This window comes from Manis pentadactyla, chromosome 13 (assembly GCF_030020395.1).
Source record: "Manis pentadactyla isolate mManPen7 chromosome 13, mManPen7.hap1, whole genome shotgun sequence".
NCBI lineage: Eukaryota > Metazoa > Chordata > Mammalia > Pholidota > Manidae > Manis > Manis pentadactyla.
The window spans coordinates 90,871,364-90,892,348 of record NC_080031.1 but is presented as its reverse complement, the minus strand read 5'-3'; the positions used below and the strand labels follow the sequence as shown (position 1 = coordinate 90,892,348).

Below are 20,985 nucleotides of genomic sequence, written 5' to 3'. Positions count from 1 at the left end.
TCGGCAGGAAGACATCCTCCTGCGAGTACATAGACTCTTTCAGGCCCTAGGAAAGTGGAAGGGAAGTAGTCTAGACTCTACTGAGGGCCTTCATCTCTTAGCAGCCATGATACCCACTTTGGTTAAATGTATCCACCACCTTCCCTACATACATATCTGTGTTGGGCCAATCTGCACTAATAGCTTATCTTTTGTCTGCAGCTCAAATTAAGGTCCATGAGCCACTACTACTGGACTTACTTTCAGCTCCTCTCTTTTGAAGGACTTGGCTGTTTCAGCCGTTACTTTAACTAACTAAGCATCCTTACCAGCCCTTCAATAAATCTTTGTTTCATCTCAGTTAGCCTGAGTCATTTACTGTTGTTCGTAATATAACATATCTTAATGGATATGCAAATTAGCTTTAACATAATTTCTTCCTTTTTAATCACTGAAATGGTATAGCCTAGGAAGGAGTAGCACACAATATCCTCTGAGTTTATACTGAAGCAGTAAGGGACATATACTTATACTCAGTATGTACAGTATGTTCTTGATTAATTAGGAAGCTGTGTTGAGAAGGTTTACATATGTATACAAAATAATTGGACTTCAGTAGAGTAGACCCAGGCTTAAATTCTTTACCAACTCTTAGCAGCTTTGCACACATTGGGTCAGTGCCCTCATCTTCAAAGAGGAGAGCGTGTTACCTAAAATAACAGGGATTGTGAAGGTAACAGACACAGGTTCAAGCACCTAGTACACTGTCTGGCATAAATGGAGGTTCAAAATAATTTCTCATTCGTTTTTGAGATTTGTTTTCCTTACCTCCGATAATGAGCAGTTTGATTATGATGGGTCTGGGTAGGGTTTTTACTTTTTTTAGTTTCTATTATTAAGATTTTCTGAGCTTTAAAAAAAAGCAAACTCTTTTAAATGTTGATATAAACTCACAAGAGGTTGCAAAAGCAGTCTAGGTTGGTCCCATCTACCCATCATGCGCCGCCCCCAACATGATCACAGTGCATTATCCAAACAAGGAAGTTGATTGGAACAATACCATAAGCCAGACTACAGACATTCCTCAGATTTCACTACGTTAGCAGGTGTCTCTTATGTTTTCAAGTATAATTCTATGGCATTTTCTCCTTTGTGTAGATTTATATGCCCATCACTGCAATCAAGGTACAGAGATGTTCTGTTTCCTGAAAGCAAACCCCTCGTGTGGCTCTTGCTAGTCAGTCCCATCTATCCTTCCTTTCCCTAACTCCTGGTGACCACTCTCCATCTCTCTCTACTTTCTTTTCATGTCAAGAACTTTATATAAATGGTATCATTTAGTATATAAACTTTTGAGATTTTTACATTTTTTATTTCAAACATAATTCCCTTAAAATCCAGCCAAGTCATTGCATATATTAATAGTCTATTACTTTTATTGCTGAGTATTCCATTTTGTGATGTAGAACAGTTCAGGGTATCACATATTCACAACGGCATTATGCCGTTTCACATTACTGGTGATTATAGGTTAAGCTTCTATGACATTAGTGTCGAGGTTTTTGTGATAAATTGTTTTCATCTTTCTCATATAAATGCCTAAGAGTGTTAGTGTTTGGTCATATGGTAAGAGTATACCTTCTTTAAAAACTGCTCACCAGTTTCCATAGAGGCCTTACCATTTTTGTATTCCCACTGATCTATGAGTAATTCTGTTTCCCTGCATCCTCACCGGTATTTGATAGTGTTAAGCATTTTTAAACCATTTTAACAGACACACAGTAGTATCTTGTGGTTTTAACTTGCATTTCCCTAATGATAAGGGTTGCTAAACATCTTATCCTGTACTTATCATTTGCATATTTCTTTTGTGAGTTGTCTGTGTAAGCTTTTTGCCCATCTTTTAGTTGGGTTCTTATTATTGAGAGAGTCCTTTATATGTTCTGGATATTATATGTATGTATTGAGCTCCACAACTTGGGGTGAGGGGAGGAAATTTATGCATCTCATACTGTTTAACATGTTCTAACAAATATATATACAACTTTTGCAACTTAAAAATAAAGTTAGTTAAAGGTAACAAACATTTTATTTTTTAAAAGATTATAGCAATATTATAGATGCTAGATCAAATTTATTGCTTAACGATTACTGCATACAACACTTAACAAGGTAGATTGTACTAAAAGCTCCAATTTATAAGTGTATGATTATAAGAGTATGATAGTTTAACCATCCTAAGTCACACAGTTTGTATGTGGTTTCAGTAGTAGCCTTTCTCAGTTTATTTGCATAACTGAGATACAGGAAATTTTCTTAGAAGTAGAATAGCTGTGTCCAAAGTTTACAGATTTATTGGCAAATTGCCCTCTACAATTATTATTTCCTTTTATACACCCACCACCAAGGACTGCTTGCCCATTTTCTTACCAACATGGATTATCAGTCTTTAATTTACTAAACTCAAAGGTGAAAAAAATACTTTATTCTTCAAAGTTTCATTGCATTTATCTTAGGTTGAACATTCTTTCAGATGTGTGTTGTCCATTTACAATTTATTGCTGAAGACCAATTTCAAGGGAAGAAACACAAAATATCAAAGACACAAATTTTTTCCCTCCAATCCTGGAAGGATGACTTCATCCGTGAGATTGTATCTTTGATGACTGAGCAGGGTAAAATATCATGATTGACCCTATGAACTGTACTGCTGAAACTTACATCTAAATATTTCAGTGATTATTACTGACTGGGAATAGTTGTGAGTTGAAGGAAAAATAACCTCGAGACAACATGAATATTCTAATCCAAAGTTATAGATCTTACTTCTGAAAACAATGAGAGTCTGTCTTGTAACTCCCTTTTTATTTTTCTCTAAATGTCCTGAAATGCTGCCTTGTGTTCCATCTCTGCTTCTGAGGAGCAGTGTCACCATGGGCTCATTGCTTAACCTCTTAAGGCCTGATCTTCTGATATGCAAAATAGGGATAATGACAGTCCCTATCTCAGAGGACTGGAATAACAGAGGAAGATAATGCTTTTAAGGTATTTTTCACATTAAATATTCTCAATAAAAGTTGCTATGATGAAAGCTAGAGAAGCCGATTTATATCCATGGAAGGTCTATAAGGAGCTGCCTACATCCAAGATAAAATTTGTAATGAAAGGTAGAACATGGTAAAATTGCAACAAACAAATCTGAATTTAAATGAAAATGGAGGCTTAATATTTCTCCTTCATATCACTGTTACCCATTCCTGATCTGTCAGAAAATCTGACTAGAAATTCTATGGAGAAACTATTTCATCGTACAACAAAACATTAAGTCCAAAAATGGGGATCATAACATTTACTCATAGTGTGGCTTTGAAGAGGAAGTGGGAAAATATATGTACATCTCCCACCACAGTATCTTTATACAGTAAGTGCTTAATAAATACTAGGCGGTGTCAGTTCTCTGGAATCCACGATGCCTTCCAAAAACAGTACCAGCTTCTCTTTTGTTGGTGCTTGTTAAGTGGCAGGCATGGTGCTAAGCCTTTTCTACAGAAGACATTTCCTCTGACTCTTCTAATCTCGCTGAGGGAGGGGGGATGAAGGAGAATGTTTATCGCCTCCTCTTAATCTCTTGTTGCCTGATAAACTTGAGCCAACTGTGTGTTCTGTGGTTGAATTTTGCCTTATCTGTGTAGCACTTTTAAAACTGAAATTTATTGTTTAGTCTTGTTCTAAGCAAGAATACTGTGAAGCATTAGGTTTGATGTGCTAGTTGTGTTTTTTTCTTATGCACCTTAAAACAGGCACATTCATCATTAAAATTAAAAGGTGTTATTATTTAAGATACTCCAGAAAAAAAATTAAAGCTAGAACAAGATTGGCAAAATGTTGATCACTGTTGAAACTAGATGATGAGTGTGTGGGGCTGTATCGTTCCCTCTCTTATGTACCCTTGGCATTTTCATAATAAAATCGTTTAGAAAATACAATCAAACATACTTTTTGAAGTGTGGGGAAGGGGAATGTTCTTTCGCAGAGACCTAAAATCATGTCACATACCCAGGGGAGCAGTTGTCACACCTTGGAAACACTGGCTTATAATGGTCCCTGCATGGTCAGTGTCATGAGGACAGACACTCAGGTTTCGTTCTTTCTCATAGGCTGCATGTCCTGTACTTAGAACAACTCGTCACATGTAGATAAATGCCCACGTAAAGTTTGCTGAATCAATGAATGAATGGTAATCAAGCCCTTTATCCTCCTTGTGGCTTTTAGCTCTGTCTCCAGATGCCCTAAACTGCTTTTAACTCCCTGTCCCCAGGGAATGGACAATAAATTAACTCAGTCGTTTTCACCTCAAAATGATTAGTACTGCAAAGCCAGGCTTAATCTGAGCAGGCCCTGCTGTTTTTCTTTTACTGCCCTGCCATTTGACTTCTGTTACTATGAAAAGTGTCCAGAAAGTTTAAATCAACTTCCACAATCATATTTGGCTGGCATTAGATGTTCTTTGCCAAAGAGGGTCAAATGTATTCCATGAGATTACTCGGCTGCTCTCTTGATGTATGTGGTCGAAGATCTATCAGATGCTATGAAGACCAAGTTTTACCTCAAATGGCTTCTGTCACTTCAGTCCAGAAAAGAAGGAAGGGGAGAGGTGGTCTCGTGAGCCAGAAATGAATCAGAGTGCTCAAGAGTGTGACGCGTACCTGCAGGCCAACGCGAACAAGCGCCTGAGCCATTCAGAGCCCCTCCTCTCCCTCTCACACCTGCAGCCAAGAGGATGCGACCTGCTCTCTCTGGGATATTCTGGGATCAGTCTGGTACCAAATTAGATACCTCAGTTAAAGGCGGAATATACCAGAAGTCTAAATCTATCCAGGAGAGTGCAAAAGCCTTGGTGCGATTGCTCTTTGCATAATTAGGTATCCTAGAGACAGTAACAGTGTGCTGTTTTATTATGCAAATCACGTAGTGTTATATAGTGTTATACTAAATACCGTTACAAAATATAACATCATTTTTTTCCTTTGCTGGAGGATATGGGTCAAATTTCTATTAAATATCCATATGCCTTTTGAATCTTCTCACATATTCACTGTAACTCTTGAATATAGTAGCAATAAGAGATTATATGGCTAACTTCATAAAGACCTAAAATAGCAGAAACAATAAAAAAAGAGAGAAATTAGAGCAGCAGTTTTGCTCTGCTGCCACAAAATACAAATATAGAAATTAGGTTTCTAGTCCCAAACTCTTTGTTCTGGAAATAGATCTCTCTCTTGCTTATAGAATGAGAACAACCATCAAATCAAGTTTATGAATCTTTTTAGAGATGGAGTGGCTCGGGCAGGGATAGTGAGTGCAGTGGATGCAGGGCTGGTGGTCCAGCAGCCTCTCATAGCAACACCACCTGTATGATGCCCGGTTTGAGGCTATATGAAACCAGTGCATTTGGACCACCCAGCCCAAAGCTGAGGATGTCCTCCATGACTTGTGCAATAAATAAAACCTAAAGCATCTTCCCAAGGATGTGATCAGAAGGTAACTCTAAGTTTAAAAATTGTACATGAAAATAATGTGCAAATGGTCCATAACCAAATGGAAAGATGCACCATCACACTCGTATTGAAGAAATTCAAGTTAAAATAGCTGGTTTGTTGAAACAGCTCCCTGACATCTCCCTTTGCTTCCATTCTTACAGATGGAACAATCTTTTAAAATCAGAAGTCAAGTCATGTCTTTCCACGGCTTGCAATCTGCCTTTCAGTTCACTTAATAGGTATTTAAACATAAATCATTATCATACTTTAAAATAAACAAGATAAATGATATAATTCTGCAACTTTTTACATTTTAATGTCTTAGGGATCTTTTCACATGAGCAGGTAGAAATCTGTCTCTGTCTCTTTAGCAGCTGTACTATATTTCATCGTGTGGTTAAGGTTCCTTTAGCTCTTATTAGTCAACATTTAGATTGTTAATTTTCTGCTGTTATAAATAAGGCTGAACATCCTCTATGTGCCTTCTTGTTGTTAAGTGAGAGTGTTTTTCTAAGGAAGTTAAGGAGAAGTAATTAAAAAAAAAAAATTCACAGCTACTGCCAAGTTGCCTTCCAAATCAGCTGTGGGGACACCTCACCAGAGGAGCGTGAGAGACCTAGTTATTCAAACCTTTCCCAATATTTGCTACTAGATGTTCTGGACCGTTCCATTGTTTATTCCTGGGACTCATAACATTCTTTAATTCTGGAAAATCCTTGGGTATTCTTTATTTAAATATTGCATCCCTCCACCATCTCCACTTTCTACTTGTGAAAGGCGGAACTTTTAAATCTTCACTTTGTTTCTTAATTTTTCCTTCATACCTACAATCTCCTCTTTAGAACTGCATCATGGGAGCTCCCGTGGCTCATCTTAAACTCAAGGATTTGCTCTTCTGCAGAGTCCATTTTTATGTGTCAGTCTCCACCACGGGTGCTGCCCTCGCGCGTCCTCGCGGCTGCCGGAGAGTGCGGGAGGGCGCAGGCCAGGCGGGGTCCCTACCGCTCGCGCCCCTGCCAAGAGGGCCGCTCAGCAGCCAGGGGGGCGTCGGGGCAGCTCCTGTGGGCGGCGCTCCTGGGCGCCGCGGGCTCCGGCAAGCACACTGTCCTTGCGCATCATCAAATACTTGAGCGGGAACCTGCTCCGAGACAGCAATGCCGAGGGACACGGAAGTTGGTGTGCTGGCCAAGATTTTCATCGACAGGGGAAGCCCATCCCGGCGACATGATGACTCGGCTGACCCTGCACTAGCTGAGAAACCACGCCCAGGAGAGCTGGCTGCTGGGTGTTTTCCCCAGGACTCTTGCACAAGCCGAAGCCCTGGACAGAGTTAATTTGATACACCTGGTAAAGAACCTGAATGTGCCTTTTGAGGTCATTCGGCAACACCTCACTGTTCATCCACCGCGTCCACAACGTCGACTTTAACACTCCCAAAGCCGTGGGCGTGGGTGACTTTGACTGGAGAGCCTCTCCTTCCGCGTGAGGATGATAGACCAGAGACACTTACTAAGAGACCCAAGGCTTATGAAGACTGAAAAAAACCGGTCCTGTAATACTACCAGAAAAAAGGGGTGCTGGAAACATTCTCCGGAACGGAAACCCACAGGATCTGGCTCTATTTGCGTGCCTTCCTGCAAACCAAAGTTCCACAAATACACTGGAAAGTGTCACTTACTCCGGAGGAAAAATCCTTGTAATTAGCAAAAGGGACAGAATCCCTTCTTTCATTTAGAAGTTCCTTGTTCTGAGACTTTGAAAATTACATCCGTTTCATTTCCTTGGCTTTTTTTCTGGATACCAAGGGTATACTAAATGGATCTGATACTAAGATTTTTGAAATTGCCCAGTATGTTTCATCCAGCTATCTTCTATAGGTGGGCAGTTAACAAATATCAGAGAAGTCTAAACTTTAAAGAATTATTTTAGAGCAAAATTAAAAGAGCAATGGTAGTGATCTAACTTGTTCAGCAAGAGTAAGTGATTGGTAAGGTTTCATATTTTTCAGGAAGAGTAAAAAATTACATTATTCTATTTTGGAGAAAGTATCTCACCAGAAGTTTTTGTGTAGCCAGATGCCAGACACATGTTTCGCACATGGGACATGGTTTTGTGAGATGCTACATCTATAAAATTCCAGATAAATATAACTGGATTTATGGAGCCCTTTAAGAATGCAAATTCACTGCTGCCTTTAAACTAAGACACCTTTAAGGTTGCCATATCCACTCTATTTATTTTGTTGTTAAACATAACTTCAGTTTACTCAGAATTTTTAATTTGCTATAAAATGTTGATATAAAAATGCATCAAAAACGTTTAAGAAAAGATTACTTTGATATGACTTGTTTTCTTCCGAAAATACATGTGCACTGAAGGATATAACATATGTTCCAAGTTGAAATTCTGATATAAGCTCTTGGATAAGAACCAAAGATGAATGATTTTTCTTTAATGGAAAATGTAATTGACATGTTTTCCCACATTACTCAGGTTAAGAAATGTGGGCTTTACAAAACTAAGGGAACAAAATAAGAATAGACACAGAAGGGACTAGTGGTTACCCAAGGGGAGGGGTGGGGAAGAGTGGGTGGGACGGGAGAAGGGGATTAAGGGCCCCTATAACTCGCAATCACAATATAGGTGGGTCACAGGGAAGACAGTACCGCACGGAAAAGACAATGACTCTGTAGCATCTTACTATGCTGATGGACAGTGACTGCAATAGCATGGGTGAGGACTTGATAATATGGGTGAATGTTGAAACCACTGTGTTATTTATGTGAAACCATCATAAAATTGTATATCAATGATACTTCAATAAAAAAAGGAATGTGGGCTTTAGAATCTACTTGTCAATTCTTTTTGATTGATATGCCCTGATGAGCAACAGATAAGTATATAAAAATGAATGAAAGAAAACATGTGACACTACATAAAATATGAATACTTTGTCATTAGGAAATAGGAATAGATTGGGCATGCCTGGTGGGAAATTCCTTGACAAAAATAGCAGCCATAATTAGTAAACAGGCATAGCAACAAAAAGGCTTTGTATGACAGCTTAACAAGAAGCAGGAAAGTAACAGTTTGCTGAAGGTGGAGTTCTTTATTCCTGATCTAGGAAGTTGGTACCTGCTAGCCTTCACAGCCCATCTGAAAGGGGAAAAATCCTAATCCTGCCTGTGGGAGTAATCTGAGCAGCCACTTAAAAATTATTATTTTAGATTCCTTAGTGGGTTTAGGAGGATGCATGCTTATGTACTGTGGCCTGCTAAGAGGTGGAAGAGAAACTTGACTGTATCTTAAATGCTGAATATACCCTTATTTTAGTTGGTGCTAAATCAAATGAAACAAGTCCTTGGACAGACTATTATTAACTGCCTTTGAACATGTGGCCCATTTTACTCCAGGTACTTAACGTACAAATATTATCAAGAGTTTCTTAGGTATTTGGGGGGAAAACTTGTTTTCCTTTATTTTGATGTTATTTTTCATTCATTGTCAATTTTTCAAAATGGCCCAAGTCTTTTTAAAAGGAGTACAGAAAACTTCATTCTTTAAAATACTTCCTACAATGTCTTATTTAAAGATTATTATGTGCTTTCTAAGAGCATGAGCTATGGCTGATGCTTGAACAACTTGGGTTTGAACTGCACTGTGCCACTTATATATGGATGTTTTCCAATAAACACACTGGAAAATGTTTTGGAGATGTGCAACCATTTGTAAAGACATTTTCTTTTATCTAGCTTCCTTTACTATAAGAATACAGTATATAATACATACACAGACTATATGTTAATCAACAGTTTCTGTTATTGGGGAGGCTTCTCGTCAGCAGCAGGCTCCTAGTAGTTAAGATTTTGGGGGAATCGAAATTTGTATGCAGATTTCCAACTGTGTGGGGGGGGGTTCAAGGTTGTTCAAGGAAAAATAAAGTCTTAAACTTATGAGCTATCACTAGTCACTAGGTTATAAGACTCCATAAATCTTTATTATAATAAAATTAATTTCAGGAAAAAAAAATCAGTTTCATCCACTTACTCAGTTTTTTACTCTAAGAATCAAATTTTAATCTCCATGACCTCTAGCTGATTTGTTTGTGACTCCTACATCCTCATACAATTATTGGAAAAATTTGCTTGTGCTTATTCTTAATTCCTGCTTTGCTTGCTCCGTTACTTATCTGCTTGGGTGTTAGTTCATCATTTGGTTGAGTTTGTTATTGCAATGTTGGTGTTCATTGAATGTGTGGTAACCTTGACTCTGCACTCTTCTACACAGTTGAGATTCTGCATTAGGCTGCATTCTCTGTCACTGGGTATCATTTACTTGGGGAGATGGCTGGCAAATGATCCTCTGGACTTTTCTCAGGAACTGCAGAGAAGGATAAGCCACTGGGTGAGATTTCTCGGAGGTGTTCAGTCCTGCTACCCTGTTCCCTTGGCAATGGCCCGTCTCATGACACATGGCCATGCCTTTCTGATTTGGGTTACCTGGCCACAACTCCTACCTGGAGGCTGATGTTTTGTCACTGTTGTTTGGCTCAAGGGCAGAAGAAGGCCATCTGTGGAGGATGAATCTCTGGCCCCTCCCACAGCACTGCCCCAGGGACCTATGTGCTGGCTGTCCATCTTCTGCTTCTGGTATCTGTCACCTTTGGGGACAGAGCGGTCTTGGCACTCCCTTCACGTTTTTGGCAATAGACTTCTGTGCACCATTGCAATTGGGCTTTCTGTCTTGGCATGACCCCATACTTGAGGATCTACCCTGGTTTCTGGTTCACTGAAAGTTTCACTTCTCATTGAGGGTTATCATTTAAGGCCCTTGCTGCAGGAATGAAGAAGAGGTAGGATATACTTGGTCTACCATCCTGAAGTGGAAGCAGATGTCCTTGTCCCTTCTCAGAATTCATACGTCACCAGCTTCCTACTCTGGCTGCACATTACAGTCACCTGGGGGGTTAAGATGGAATCCTGACACCCCAGACATTTTGATTTAGTTCTCAGGGATGGGGGCCATGGTCATTGCTGTGTCCTTTGTATTTCAAAAGCTCCCTAATTTTTGCACACCACTGTCCTGGAGTAACTGAGCTGATGACCTCTGAGAGGGCCAGCCTTCAAAACTGTTCAGTAGAGACTCAGAACCACTGGGCAGTCACACCATCTGGGCTCTGCCCTCCTCATCACTTCTTTTTCTCCCACATGTAGATATTTAAGGAAAGGATATTTTATCATTAGTCATTGCTATGGATAACTAACATAGTTCACCTAACCTGTGTTGCTTATCAAATGCCACATCAAATGTCACTCCAGTTACTGATTTTTGAAAGCTTGCTTAACTGAACACCTTCTCCTGTGTGGCCAGTTGGTCAAGTTCTCTGATATCCCCACTGTATCTGAACTCAGCTAAGGATGCTCATTTTCAAGGGTGTGGCCCATGAAACCAACTTGCCATGGAATCATGAAATATTTGTTTGATGTTTGCTGGCTTTCAATGGCTCTTGTTTAGTTGTAACTAACAATCTGACAAAAGCTGATGAAATGGATTCTGAAGATGAAGTAACTCCAACACAATGCATTTCTCTAAAAACAACTGAATTTTTATATGTTAGCACCTGACATAAACTTATGTGGGGTGTCCTTATCCTCCAGTTAGGCCTATGGTTTAGGTCTAGGCCCATGGTTCTGTGAGGTCCTTGCACACTTGTGGTGTTTGATCATTCAGGCACCCTTATAGCAGGCGCTTCCCCAGCAAGGGATATGAAAACACTGGGTACACAGAATGAACATGGAGTTGGAATACAGTGCAGACGGAGAGTACTTGTAGGAAGAAGAGAAGTCTAGGGATGTGTGTAAGAGCACTTTGAATATCATAGCACAGTGACACCATCCTCTATGCAGCAAGCTAAGAAAATGTTCATAATGTCAAGGATTCGATAAAGTATTCAAAATTGGTGGCGGTGGTGGAGGACCCCAAAGGGGTCAGGGTTATTTATAGGTCATCAAATGGGTGTCTAATGAAGAGAACATGAAGCTGCATGGATAAGAGAACATGTCGAGCTGTGCAGCTTTGGAGACTGACCAGCTGTCCCACGGAGCCAGCGCTGCATGGATGGCAAACGCCCACCCAGTTATGAGTCTGGGGCTAAGGGAAGAAGGTAGGCAGGGGAAGAAACAGGGAGGAAGGAATGTTAGGTGCTGACTCTTAGGAGAGACTCTGGTGGAGAATGGGTTATGAGAGTAGAATAAATTAGAAGAACATCTTTAGGACTAGAAAAGAAATTAGAAAATATTGGCAAGAGAAGTGATGGAATTGAGGTAGAGGGAAAAGGAACAGATTCATACTCAGAGGGACTGAGCTCTAGGTCTGCCTTCTCAGTGTTTTTATTTCTTCTTGTAAAAAAAGAAAAATAATTCCTACTATATCTATCCCTTGAGCACTGGGACATGAAAAGCACCATTAACTTGGGTAAGTAAAGAGATCCAGGGAAATTCCTATGAAGTAAATGAAGTCTTAGTGGGGTTTTCATCGAGCAGGACTAGGGCTCACTTCCTGGAGTCGTTACCCTTTGGCATCGCCAATTCGTGGGGCTCTAACCAGTGGAAACATTGCATGCAATATGTTTCCAGATGTGATCATTTTTGAGATCATTGGAGAACTTGTGAAAATCTTTAGCAAGTTCAACAGCCCTAGAACCTTCCTTTTCTTAGTCTCCATGACCTTGCTTTCAAAAGGTGACAGATTTAAGAAAGAAAGCAATCAGATGACGTTTCCATATGCATGGAAGCTTGGGCTCCAAGTTAGCCTTCACAGGGACGACTGGGAAGATTCAGGCTGTAACAACTACAGCCTGACAGCAAAGGTTTCTACGGCATTGCAGTTTTGTCAGGAGCTCTCTTGTCACTTAAGAAGTCCTTGTAAAATGCAGCAGGCAGGGACCCTCAGGGGCTGAAGCCTTACCAGAAGCCGTGGTGGCTCCCTGAGCAATGCCGAGACAGGCCACTCTGCTTCCCCGTTTCTGTGCACCAGGGGAGGGGAAATGTTTTGAGTCCTCAAACAACGAAACTAAAAACCACCCAAACAAACAAAAAGCCTCGACACCAAAAAAAAGCACAACAACCCGGAAGAATAAGTCGACTTCCGTTCAGGGCCACTGTCCTTCTGTGTGGATGGCTCTGTGCACCTGGCTTCCTGGTGGACATGGTGTTTGTGGTTTTCCTTGCCTTAAACCATGCTGTGTGGTTTCAGGAAGGGGAACAGGCCTTCCTGTTGCTGTCAGGCCCTTCCTCTTAGGATGGTAGTCCCTAAAAGGGGGACCCATTCTATTGCGCAGTTAACAGTGAGGCTTGGAATCCTCTTGGAAGACAACGCAGTGAGTAATAATCTAGGATAGAAATGATGAGTTTCAGAGGATAAAGAGAGGGATGGCTGCCCAAAGCATGGATGCTGGGGACATGGGATATGTGAAAGCCCATAGGGAGTCATGAAAATGGGACAGAAAGGAAGGCTGAAGAAGCTTCAGCCGGGTCTGCCTACATCCAGGCTGGGTGGTAATCAAATATTTTTGTCAGCTCTCCTCTCGCCTACAGAGCAATCTAAACTTTTCTCTGCCATGACAGGCACATGCCACCCAAAATCCATGGAGATTGCCAGGCCTTTGTGGGACCAGTATTTTGCAATACTTCTAAATGACTACCTTTCTTCTTCTTTACCCTGTAGCTCCTGTTCCAGGAAAGGGTGTCCATTCCATGCTGGGATGCATGACGCCTGAGGGCTGCCTGGATCTGTTCAGCACCGTGTGCCCCATTCAAGTCAGAAGGCTTCCTTCCTTGTGTCTCATGAGCATTTGCTAACAGTCATGTGATCACCCTTTTGTGATCTACAGCTGAACAGCCTGGTGAGTGCACTTAGAACTTGGCCTTTGGTCCTACAATCATCATGAGCTGTTGGGTAAATGCTCACATGAACATTGTGAGAACAAGTGCATGGAGAGGAGGTGGCCTTATCTCCAAACTCACGCTCCAAACATGCAAAACTCCTGAAGAATGAGTCTCAGCCTTGAGCTGTGTAAGTAAGCGTGAGCATTCTTAAGTAACCACCATTCTGTACAGTTTATCAGGGAAGTGCAAATAGTGTTCAATATCCAGACATGCGGTAAAATCCACTTACCCCCACCTCCTAAGCATGCAGCTGCGTATGTGGATCACCAGGGCTGAGCAAAAGCAGTCAACTCAGGAGGTTTGCGAGCTCAACCCAACTCTTACAACAGCCAAGTGGAGCCTCCCTGAGGGGTCCCACTCTCCCTGGGAATAAACTCGACGAATTTCTATTGTGTTTGGACTGCCCTGCCCACGCTCACCATCTATTTTAGACAGCCCATGACTCTGACTCACAGAAATGAGCAAAGACAGCTTTAAACCAGGCTGCACACCCACTCCCTTGGTAGGAGTTTCCCAGCCAAAATGCTCGGGTCTGAGTACTGACAACGTGGACCCTCTCCTCTCCTGGCGTCTATGAACAGACCCAGTGAGTGAGGTCACCACACCTCAACAAAAAACATGCAAATATTTAAAAATATCTCCCAAACCCACAAGTTGACAACTTGAACGAGAATGTGGGGGCACACACACACAAAGCCATTTATAGCTTGATGTCTTCTCTGGTAGAGTTAGCTGTGCCCAGATGCTGGGGGAGGGGAGAGGCCTGATGGAGTCCACAATGGGGCTCTAAGGCTACCAAGAAAGGTGGCCTGTTTAAAGGGGCCAGTGGCTCCAGGTGAGGTCATGGGAATGAAGTGCACAGTCAAGTTCCCATCCGATGGCATCTTTCCTTTGTGAGGTTAATGCTCAGAAGCTATTCTATCGAGAGCTCTTTTTGGCAGCCAGGTCTGAAACCCACTCAAATTTGCTCAAATACATTGCGTATTGTGTGGGGGTAGCAGAGAGAAGGGAGAGTGCTCGCTCTAGGTATGAAAATGTCTTGGGGATTCAGGAATTGCTAATAAGCTGGACCTCAGTAGGGCAGGGAACACCCCTCAGAAGCCCTCCTTCATTTAGTGCAAGGCTCCCGGGCTTCAGGACTTGTGGGGCTCACACACATGAAACAGTCAGTCCCAAATGGAAGATCGCTTGTGTCATTCAGGCTCAGGGCCTGGGAGCAAAGGGGAGTGATGGGGACTCTGGGCCACTTACATAATCAGAATTCTTCATTCACCGTGTCTCTTACAAGTTTGCTAAAAGCTGTTCAGTTATTCTGCCTGGAACCCCACAGGTAGCAGGTGAATCTGGAACATGCCTGTTGGTGCTCCTGGGTGGCCCCTCACAGGAACACGTGTGCTGTGAGCTCCAGTGATCTTTGACTGCATGTCCTAAAAGCCCAAAAAGTCCTAAGTGCACCTCGAGTCTGACTTCTCTGATCAACATGTTTGTTCTTAGACAGTCATAATATCCATGCAGTTTGCTCTGGAAGCCCACCCACTGTAAAATGTGAAATTCTTCAGTTTTTAAGTGTTGGCAATCATTTGCTATTTAAAACCCTGCAGGCCAAGTAAAACACGTTGTGCGTCAGCTCCGTCCTGTGGGCGGCTGTTTGCAGTAGCTGGTGCCCTTATGCCTGAGCCTATGCTTCACGAATCTGCTTCCTATCGCATCTCCAAGTGCAGAACCTCTGAGGAGTAATTTAATGACTTCTGGCTTGGTTAAGGTCCATTCCTGGTCCAGATGCATGGTGGGCAGTATGGCCCTTGAGGAAGGTGATGAAGTGGCGGTAGCAGATATAAACCGAGTGACCATTGTTGACATTTCCAGATTTTGCTTCCCTTTTGGATCATGTTTTTGAACTGAGAAGGGAGCAGAGGATTTGTCTTGCCTAAATTTTCTGAACCTTTCTAAGGGAAAAGGAATCAGCAATGATCAGAGACCATTTTCCTGCTCAAAATAAAAAATTTTTCTAGCATGCTTAGAGGTGGCAACCCAACTGCAAGAGGGACTGTGTCTGGCATTTTCTCCACCAATTACTTCTGAGCATTTTCTGTAGCCACAATTGACTCTTTGCTCTTTTTTTCTTCACATTTCCAAAGTATACCACTCTCCCTTATTGAGGTCTTTTTGGAAATAGGCTTATGCCTGAAGGCCTTTCCTGTAGGAAGAGTTCGAGAATATGCTCTATCTAGCAAACAAAAAAGAGAATTGGCAATTGTCAGTTTTTGAGGTGAGCTCCTTGTCTTCACATAGTTCTTATTTTCAGCGATGGTGAAAAGGGCTGGTAATGCCGCCTCCCTCTCTGCTTGCTTGGCCCGATCACAGAATTTGCCTTCTGATCCAGCATTCTCCACCACGTTCTCCAAGTCTCTGTATACTCCATTCAATCTGTGTGTAATGAGGGACAGCAAATCTCGTCTTACCAAGATTTCCTCTCAAACATCCCATTTCTAGAAGGTGGCATCAGTGTCCTGTGGGGCTCTTTCTACTCATGCACAGCAGAGCTCTGCTGATTTTGGGGCCCAGACACCTGAGTGTGGGTCCAGCTCTCTAGTTATTGGCTGCTCCAAGAGTCTATAGAAACAGAGGCGATAATGGAATAAAAAATGGAGAAGGCTGGCTCCCTTGGGTTTGGGGGAAGAATTATAAAGTCCCTAGGAAAACTTTGGAATTATTTTACCTTTCTGAGGGGAATCCTAGATTGGGAATCCTTGTAGGCCTGGAGAATACCACTAGGAGCTGGTGTCTGTTTTCTAGTCCCAAACTATTTTCAACTCCAATATTTGAGATAAGCACAAGAAAAACAAAGACTCCAGAGTGAACTCCAAAGCCTGGGATGTGGTCCGGCTCTTCTAATCTCCAACATTTCAAAGAAGGACCGTAAACTGGGCATGTATTGGTAGTTCCCCTTCTCCCTTTCATATGCCACTGGAGAAAACTTGAAGCTCCTAAATCTACACTGGTGTAATAGACATTTAATTGTCAGTTGACTATCTCTTCCCGGTCCCTTTAACAACACACCGATTTTCCTCTGAAGGTCCCCTGGCACCCCCACCCCTGTATGGGCATAACTCTGGCTCCAGGCTTGGGTACCAAGCTGGGCCTGGAAGATCACAGGGGTGGGGACTGGTTTAGAGACAGGCTTGTGTCCCAAACTAGGCCAGTGAAAATCAGCACACACAGCGCTGAGACTGTAGAGGGAGTGTCTGGGCCCGGGGTCACTAAGCTGGTACATGGAGCCCGTGGTAGGCAGAGGAAAGCAAGGCTGAGAGACCGGCCACGCCAGGCCCTTCATGCACAGCTGCAAGCCTTGGATCTGACTGTGCCTGAACCCACCCCTGGAACTGTCCAGTTACACGGATCAATGAGCCACAATTCGTCTTTCAGTCAGTTTTAGTCAGGCATGTATTTTATAACCAGAACCCTGTATCTCCCACCTATTCCTCTTCATTTCTCTGACCTCTTTATCAATTCATATTCATCTTGTTAGAATCCATCCTGCATCAACCCTGGAACTCGCCAATCCTTAGACATGAGTTTTCTTGATCATCCTACAGGAATCCTTTCTGGACCACAGTTTCCCAAGGTTCAGATTTTATCATTAAAATATGTTGTCAGCAACTAAGTTCACTTCCCCTAGAAATAACTATCCTAAAATTCAGGAGCCCTGTGAGCTGCTCTTGTGAGCTTCCCAGGGCCTTGCGATCCTTGGAAACAAATGTCACCTCTTCTGCCATCTGCCTGGTGGCACGTGGCTGTCCTGCTGCTCTCTTCCCACCGCGTTCCCATCCTGCTCTTGTAAGCAGAGCTCTCGTGCTGCAGGAAGGAGTCCAAACAAACCTTTGGCTTCCCTTGAAGCCTGAGCACACGGACTCCCGGACACACGCCAACCCCTGTGTGAGTGCATGTGTCCCCATTCACCCTCAAGACACAAAGCCGCCGGGGAAAACCGCTCGGAGGCCTCCGATACCCTGATTCAGGCAGAGCATCTGTCCATCCACCCCAGGGCCGGCCGACAGAGTCCCGAGCCAGCTCAGCCATTCCTCCGGGATTCTGGTCTCCCCTGCCCCTCTGCAGGAGCCCTGGGAGGACCATGCCCTTGGGGAGTCGGTAACATGGCACATTTATGGAAGAGAGAGGGTGGTGGAGGAAGAGGGAGGGGAGGACGGGACCTCAGTGGCGGGGACAACAGCTTCCCTGCAGCCATTAGTACAGACTAGGAAGCGGGGTGGAAAACTGTAAGACAGTGAGACTGAGGAAAACTTAGGGAGTGCAGGTTCTTTGTGCCATTAATTTAGAAAGTCAGGTTTTGAGCGTGTATGTGCTACTGGAAGTAATTTTTTTCATTAACATGGAGAAAGACACATAGTGGAGGGAAAAGTCGATCTGTACGAAATGCACAGTGACCAGTAAAGCCTCTCTCTACACCCAACCCCTGGCCCTTCCTCTCCTTGGTTAGCGGGTGTTTTCTTTCTAGAAAAATACATACACACACACATATATGTAGTGTATATGTGTGTGTGTTTTAAAAAATTCAAACAGAAGAGATCAAACTACACATGCTTTTTTATACCTAACCTGTTTTCACCTAATAATAAGACCAGAGGCTTTTTCACAGCAACATGAACAGATCTACTCACTGTTTGAATGGCTGCCTGAGAGCCCACTGAAGGCCCAGTTACTTACCAAGCCCCCGTGCACACATGCTTAGGTTGTCCGGTGTTTGCTCCTGCAAACAATACTATTCTTGGTATAGCTACCAGGTGAAGTTCTGAGTGGAAATGCTGAATCAGTGACTGTACACTTTAATTTTTAATGGATAATACCAAATAGTGCTTTATTTATTAACAATAAACAATCAGGTACCTGTATCAATTATCAAGACTCTTTGCATATAATTAAAAACCTAAAGTGGTTTTGGCTTAACCACATGACGGCCTATCCTCACTTTGTGAAGTAAGTCCAGAGACAGGCAGTTCACAGCCATCAATGACCTAGGCTCCTTCATTCTTGCCCTGCCATGCAAGATATGTGGCTTCCATCTTCAAGGTGACCTCGTGGTCCTGCACGGTTACTGGAGCTCTCCACTTCACATCTGCATTCCAGGCAGCAGGAAAAAGAGAAGGGAAAAGAGAAGGTGGACACACCTCCTAGATGGGTCAGCTCCTCTGTGGAGCCTTCCAGGAAGTCTCACAGAACACTTCTGCTTATATCTCATTGGCCAGAGCTAAATTACATGGCCACACCTAGTGACCAGGAGGCTAGGGAGGATTTGCACAGCAGTGAAGCCTGCCAAACAAGTAGGGTTCATCTTCTAGGGAAGGAAAAGAGAAGTGGGGCAACAAGCTTCTCCCACACATCATTACCAGTACGCTTTGGAGATTTTGAGGGTTTGTTTCAAGACCATTGCATAAAGCAAATAATGCAATAAAGTGAGTCAAATGTATGTTTTGGTTTCCCAGTACATATAAAAGTTATGTTCACACTCTACTGTAGTCCATTAGGTGTGCAATAGCATATGACTAAAAAAAAATATGTGTATAACTTAAGTAAAAAATACTTCATTGCTAAAAAATGCTTACCATCACCTGAGCCTTCAGTGAGTCATAATCACTGATTGCAGACCAACATGATCAATATCATAATAAGGAAATGGTTTGAAGCATTGCGAGAATTACCAAAATGTGACCCAGAGACATGAAGGGAGCAAATGGTTTTGGAAAAATGGTTCTGAAAGACTTGCTTGACCGAGGGTTGCCACCCCTTCAATTTGTAAAAAACACAATATCTGCAAAGTGCAATAAGGCAAACCACAATAAAACAAGGTCTGCCTGTACTCATCTTGATACATTCCAAAATGCTGCTTCTTTTCAGTTTTTAGCAGAAAGAGCTGGACATATACACTTAAAACAAACAAAACATCCTGTGAATCTCCTACCTTCTGTGGCTCTGTTGTGTCTTATTAATGTGGGCATTTGGACACCTCCATCCTAGAGCCAGAGGAATGTTTGTGTCCATGAGCAGAGCAGACAGGTGGCTCTGAAGAGTTTCTGGGACACGGCACTAGCAGCTGTCATCACAAGGAAAGTCTTGGCTCCGTGTACAGGGAGCCCCCACGAGCTCATCGTCCAGCTTCAACAAATACCAACTCAGAGCCGCTCCTGTTCGGCACACTCCTTCCCACTCTCCCGTGTTTTCTGGAGAAAACTCCGGTCATATGATTTCAACTATAATTATCTCAGTGTATGTCTCTAAAAGATAACTCTTAAAAAATACCACAATGCTATTATCATGTGTGAAAATAGCAATTCCTTAATGCAAAAATGTCAGTGTTCAACTTTCTAAGTCTCAAAGTTATTAGCAATTTGCTTGAATAAAGAACTTAAATAAGACCCCTGCATTGCAGTCCGTAGACATGTGTAAGTCTCTTTTAACTTGTAGTTCTCTAGCATAATTACTGGAGTTCTTGATCTCCTTTTCTTACAATCAAAAGGAATTTATTATGGAAAATTTTAAATGCATATAAAACTTGTAGGCATTTCCAATTGCTACCAGTGGTTCAACTAGTACTCAAATCTGCTCCCTTTCTGCATCTCCATGCGCCTTACCTCCAGCCACACACCCTGGTCTGGGCCACCCTCATCTCTTCCTGGACCACTGTGATGGCCTCCCAGTGTGCATCCCAGGAACCCACTCATCGTCCACCAGGCACAAATTTGGTCTTGCACCCCTCTGCTTAAATAGAAGGGGTAAAATAACAAAACACTGATCAAGAGCTCATGGTATATGTTTTCTTGTGTTGCTCAAAAACTTGCCTCTGAAAGCAGTCTCCAAATGTGTCTTCCAAAAATGTTGGGTACTCACCTGAATACATAATATCAGATATCAAGATATGAAGTATTTGGGTGACAGAATCCTAGCCTATAGCACAAATGGAAACTGCCTGGCCTCTCTTTGCTAACCTCGGGGCTGAGTTCTACCAAAGCTTCATTTCCTGGTTCACATTCTATATCCCTACTTGTTGTAGGGTAGCCCTCCCCTGATTTGTTTCCAGCCTCTGGATTTGTCTCTGTTATGTGCCTCAGCGTCCCTGCTTCCATCCTGCCTTGTTTGCTAGTTTTAACCTTCTATTCCTAGATCCCAGCTTGGCTTTACTCTTCCTAGTTTTGGACCTATCCTCTTTCAAAACTGTCATTTTCAGTTGACTCCATGCACCTATTACACACACACACACGCAAACACACACACACACACACACTACCATTACCACCACCCAAGACATGTGCATTCAGGTAATTTTTCCTTAATTAGCCACATTAAATGATCACTTCCTTCTGCCCTGAAGGAATCAACTGCTTAGTGAAACAGGTAAGTACATGAACTATAACACTTCCTGTAACATGAATGCAAGGATAAATTGATAAATGTCTAGCCTGGCATGGGGATCTGGGATTTGGGCTAACAGAGATTCCCAGAATGTT

The 20,985-nt window shown here is 42.5% G+C and overlaps 1 long non-coding RNA gene and 1 pseudogene across 1 annotated transcript in view; one reads left to right on the top strand and one right to left on the bottom strand.

The window, feature by feature from the left end:
* Window positions 1–4,652: 4,652 nt before the first annotated feature.
* Window positions 4,653–7,219, top strand: LOC118935864 (GTP:AMP phosphotransferase AK3, mitochondrial-like; annotated as a pseudogene).
* An 11,834-nt stretch (window positions 7,220–19,053) lies between these two features.
* Window positions 19,054–20,985, bottom strand: part of LOC130680383 (uncharacterized) — a 56,626-nt gene continuing 54,694 nt past the window's right edge. The window contains exon 3 of the long non-coding RNA XR_008993374.1: window positions 19,054–19,574. This is a non-coding gene — a long non-coding RNA (uncharacterized LOC130680383). The remainder of the gene's footprint in view (window positions 19,575–20,985) is intronic.